Source organism: Egretta garzetta, unplaced genomic scaffold (genome assembly GCF_000687185.1).
Source record: "Egretta garzetta isolate BGI_Z169 unplaced genomic scaffold, ASM68718v1 scaffold635, whole genome shotgun sequence".
Lineage (NCBI taxonomy): Eukaryota > Metazoa > Chordata > Aves > Pelecaniformes > Ardeidae > Egretta > Egretta garzetta.
The window spans coordinates 770,374-775,730 of NW_009259710.1; the positions used below are offsets into that span (position 1 = coordinate 770,374).

Consider the following 5,357-nt stretch of genomic DNA (forward strand, 5'->3'; position numbering starts at 1 on the left):
GGCAGCGATGACGACTGCCTGCGGGTACCTTAACTTAGGCGCGCCTCCCGCCTGTCCTGATAGGCGTCGAGGCTACAAATGCCCACGGATTTTTAGGGAAAAGCTGTAAAAGAATGGCGTGGCCTTGGCATAATAGAGGCGTGATTCGGGCGCTCTCCCGACAGGAGTTACGGCGTTAACGGGAGCGACGGCAACCCCTGGCCTGCAAAATGGTGGCGCCTCACCCCTTTCAGCGTTCCGAAGGGTCCGCGCTCTCGGAGAGACGCCCCGGTGCTGTGTGCCCGTCAGCCCCTGTCCTCCCGCGGGAGCACCATGCCTGCGTGCCCGGGGACGGAGCAGCCCCGCTGCGGCCCGTGGGCATCCCCAAAGTGGGAATGTTCCTTCTCTTGCTTGAAAACACAGGGCTGCCATGTAGGTTGGGTTTTGGGGGTTTTTTAGTTATGCGAAATGAGCCAGCAAGGTGGTGGGTGTTGGGAGGACTGGTGGGGGGGCCATCTCTGATGCCCTGTCGGATGTAGCCGTGCCTCCTGTCTTCCCTGTTTCTGCTGTCCTCGGAAATTCCCCCCCCCCCCGGCAGCTTTGGGGAAGAGTGCCCTGCTCCAAGCACTAAGCACTTCTGCCATCAGAACATTTTCCTTGGGGTTCAACCTGAATTTTTCCCACTTGCTCTCATGCTTTTTCACAGCCACTTCCATCACCCTCAATAGCATCCTCCTTCAGGGGTCTTCCAGCAGGGGAAGTCTCCCAGCCCACCCCCTTCTGGCTCCCGACCGCTCTCCCCTCCAAAGCAGGTGTTAGTGAGTTTCTGAAGGCTGATTGTGAAGGTGTCAAATTATCACCCTGGTGCAAAAAAAAAAAAAAGCCTTGCCTTGCTTCATTTGACATTGGCTGGTGGTCGCTCGGCTCTCAGCTTTAGCTTCTTGCAGGGAAGATTGGATAGCCAGCGGGTGGCCAATTCTTTCTAAAACCCTTGGAACAGGTACCACATCGCCATCTCCCAGCGCGGATACCCAGACCTTTTCTGGAGGTGAACACTGAGACAATATTGTGGTGTGCTAAGAGTACCCATGTTGTTGGGGTTTTTTTTTTATTATTTTGGAAATACTCAACTTTATATTTACAAGGTTTGGAAAAATGGAAGAGCTGACCTGTGGCCAGTTTTCCAGTGCTTCATTTCCAAGATAATAAAACCAAACATGGACTCCTTCGATAACCGCCTCTTGCAGGTTGAGGCCACCCTTGACGCCAGAATGGGCCGCAGCCGACGCTTCACCTTGCAGCAGCGCCAGTTTAACGTCCTCCACGGGTGCTGACAGCAGACCCGGTACCGCGTCAGACTCCTCTCCAAGACGCTTGGAGAGGGGCCGCAGGGTGGAGGAAGCCCCCCGGGCAGGAGGGAGCACCGTTGCCAAGCTGCGCAGGGCGCAGTCGGCGTGGCCGTTGGCCGCTGACCCTCTGCAGTGCTGGCCGGGCTGGCCTCAGCGCCTCACAGGTGGCTCGGGACGCGGTGATGAGCCGCATCCTGGGCCTAACTGCATTTCCTCTTTTTCTGAAAGTTTAACTTCTCATTTGACTGAGGGGGAGGCGGGCTTGGTGCCAGCTAGGGGTGGGATGCCACCAGCTGGTTTCGGTTTGCTCTAAACTGCTGAATTTAGCCACATACCTCAAGGAACCATGAACCTACTGACCCTTTTCCTCTCCGATTTCTGGTTGCAGCTTGCCTTAGCCAGATCCAGCTCCTTGGGCGACTCCTCCAGGCCACAAAGGTACGAAGATGTTCTTGTACCATCACTGCTGTTCCCTTAACGGGTGTCCTGGGGGTCTTCCCCTTTAGCAGCCCTGGTGGGATAGGGGTGCGAAGTGCCTGACACCTGGGGTGTGCAGATGAAATTGGGACATCGGGCTGAGCAAGGGAAGCACAAGCACCCCCGTGCTGCCCGAGGGGAGGCGTGCTGACACCCTGCTTGCGGGGGCACGGTTGGGCTGGTTACAGCTACAGGGTGCATGAAGCGTGGCGCCCCGGCAGTCATACGGAATTCGGTGTGTTCTTCTTGCAGGCACCTCGTTGCTATATTAAAAGAAGATAAAGAGACGTTCGGGTTTGAAATCCAGGTAAAACTTAAATGACCAGTCGATTAATTTAAAAATAAAATACAGTGTCGCATCCTCAAAATCAGGTTAGGACAGCACAGAGCAGACGGAGAGGCCAGTCCGCTCCTGGTGGAACGTGAAGGGCTTGCAGCAGTCAGACAGAAACCAGATGCATTGCCAAGGACCTTTTCATAGTGAGGGTCACCAATGAGGATTTCTGGCCTTCTCACAAGTCATGAGCTGAATGTAGGAGAAATCTCATCCAGTCCCAGATGTGAGGCAATGGCAATGCTTCGTACCTCCGTGAGCGAGTATTTTGGGGAGAATTGTATATGAGAATATTTTCATATAAAAAGAGAGAGATTGAAAATCTCTCTCTCCAAACCCCACCTTATTCCAGCGTTTTACTGCCTCCTTTAGCATATGCAGAGACACCCGTATTTCTGAAGTAGAGGTACAGTGTTGGCATGTTTTTTAATAAATAATTGCTAAGCGTGACTTTTGGGGGGCTAGATCGCCTAGGAAGGTATTCTGTGGGATGTAAAGTCAGTAAATCATCGCACAGGAAACGCAGAATCTTATCAGGAGCACTGCGGAGGGAGATTTTTGTCCTGTAGAGTTCTGTGAGAAGGGCAGCTCTTGGGTCAGCCGGCCTGCTAAAATCCCTCTTATAAATAAAAGATGATCCCAGTGATAAACCGAAGTTGTTTTGGGGGCAGGGGGTTGCAGCAAGGAGCCTCTTCCGTGAGCCGTGCCCGCGAGACCCTGGCACGTTGTCCCTCTGCTGCGTTCACCGCAGCGGCAGGCTGTCTCTGAAGCACTCGCCTGTATCTCTGCACAAGGGGAAAACAGTATTTTCAGGGAAATTAGGGTATTAGGACAAGCTTAACTTTCTCAAATTTGGTTCTGTGACTAATGAGCGGGTAAGCGTTCAGCTCGTGAGCAGTGGAAAGCTTTCAGAAGGGAGGATAATTGAGTCAATTATTGGGCTTTTATATAAGTTGTCAGGGCAGATTTTCCTTCTGTGTGACATTCTGATTAAAAATAATTGTTCTTGGCACATTTCCTGCCTGAATGCACATTCAGCGCGGGCCCTTCGCTAGAAAGGCCGGGCTATGGAAAGGCAGCATCTGCCTGGTACTAAGGATAAGCCGTTGTTTAGGAGCTGTGATTTCATTACTACAAGTTGGATGGAGGCGAAGCGGAGCGGGATGATGTGAAGCTCTAGGTCTACCATCTGCAGGGAGCTGGTGAGAACTGCAGTGGTGGCTGAGCAGCACACCGGGGCTCCTGCCGTGTTGCCACTCTTAGGTCCCACTCGCGGGCCGGGGCGAGCCCAGGGGCGAGCTGGACACCGTGCGGCTCCCGAAGTGCCTGGGTGTTTGCAGTGTGGACACCCCGGTAGCACCGCTCTCAGGGGACAGCCACCTAAAATCTGTGTGTCCCCCCCCAAACCACGGCCCAGTCGCCTTCTGCAGCCCGTGGGGAGGTGGTGGCACAGGAGGGGGAAGCCTCCCCTCCTGGCCGGAGCGCTGCTCTTGGGGGGGACGTCGAGATGCCTCTGTCCGGACGGCTCCAGTTAGGTGTGAGGCATCCCATCCCGCTCGTCCAGCTCGCATCGCTCAGGCTGGGCCCATCTTTCGGGTTGGGAGGTGAGCCCTACCGCTCTGAAATAGGTTAAAAAAAAAAAAAAAAAAGGCAAGCGAGCCCGCAGTGGCACGTCCGCCCAGACCCCCGTGTTTCACTTGGCGCTCTCTGGGCTTAGCCAAAAGATTTGCTCTTGGTCTCAGGGCTGAAATCATGGCAGTGGTGTGACTTGGGCAGGTAAGCTCTGAGCTCACCCAGTCTTCACCCCTACTTGTCCCACGCTGACTGAGAACTTTGGGAATCTAACGTGAGTTCTTATATCTGGGTTAGACGTGGCTGCCACAGGTGTTCAGGAAGTTCAGCTCCAGCCTTAAATCTTGGTCGGAAGCTGCGGCTCAGCGCTGCTGGTTGCCTGTAACCGAGAAGGCGTTTCCCGTCCCTGCAGGAGCTGCTCAGGTTGCATCGCCCACCCTGGCCTTTTTCTAGATCCGTGTCAGCACTGGTAATCACGTGGTGGCTTTGTACTTAGAACAAAGTCAGGAATAAGGAGCACGTTCAAGGGGGTGTGGGGATGTGCACGAATACCGGGTTTAGGAGGCCAAAAGAGCAAAAGCAGGTTCGATGCTTCTTGCTTTTGAGGTCTCGTTGCAAACTGATCTACCCGGCAGTGCAGCCAACCTCACACGGCGTTTGCAACGAGGCGGCGACGCTCGGAAAGCCGGCGTCACGCCCTGCCGTGCTGCGACTGGGGACACGAAATGTCCTTCCAGCAAGCAATCCGCGTCCGCGCTCACAGATATTCTGGACTGAAGTTACTGAGCTTTTGATAAGGAATAACCAACTTGCTTTAAAACTAAGGGGTTTTTTTTGCAAACCCAGTGTAGAGGCATCTGCCAGGCGTCTGCTGGCCTCTCCGGTGAGAATGCAGTTCCTGATTGCTAGGTTATAGCATTTGGTGTTGTCACTTGCACGTACCCTGCTCTTCACAGCCTTCTCATTTAAAAATGTGCAAACAGACTATTAATTTTTAAATGGTTTTCATGGCTGTAACATCGGTAACACTGTCACTTTGCTGTTAACAGACTATTAGGTTTCCGAACCCGAACGATTGCTCCCTGGAGGTATGCACGTGCGTCTGCAAAATTCAAGACGAAAGTCCTGCTCATCTTTCTGGCCTTCAGACTGGTAACTGTCCCTGGGATTTTCCTGCTGTGGGTGCTCTCGCCTTGCTTTTCTCCCAGTTACTGTCATGGGAGAGCATGTGGAAGGCGTGCGGGTGCTGCAGATGCTAATTTTCACCTCTCCATGTCCCCAACAGGCGACATCCTCGCCAGCATCAACGGCGTGAACACTGATGGCTTTAGTCACAAGCAAATAGTAGACTTGATAAAGTCTTCAGGGAACTATTTAAGGTAGGGGTCCCTCCCTCAGATGGTTTTTAGCTTAACAGCCTCTCCCGCTGGAAGCTGAGAGAGCTTCTACCCTGCAGCCCTGTGCTGTCTCAGAGGCAGAAACCCCCGCGGGTTTGGTTGTGTGGAGCCGCACTCTTACCGCAGGCAGGGGCTCTGGGAGCGGGGGGCTCTGGGAGCGGGGGGCTCTGGGAAGGTGCCCTGGTGTTGCCCGCCCAGTCCTTTTTCCCCTGCCCCGCCGTGCATTTGCTTGTCATGCGCCAGCGCCGC

At 54.0% G+C, this 5,357-nt stretch overlaps 1 long non-coding RNA gene across 1 annotated transcript; it reads left to right on the forward strand.

Moving 5' to 3' along the window:
* Positions 1-1,680: 1,680 nt before the first annotated feature.
* On the forward strand, positions 1,681-5,097 carry LOC118452304. Its single transcript, XR_004842041.1, has 4 exons — positions 1,681-1,766; positions 2,058-2,112; positions 4,761-4,863; positions 4,997-5,097. It is a non-coding gene; the product is annotated as an uncharacterized LOC118452304 (long non-coding RNA).
* Positions 5,098-5,357: the final 260 nt, after the last annotated feature.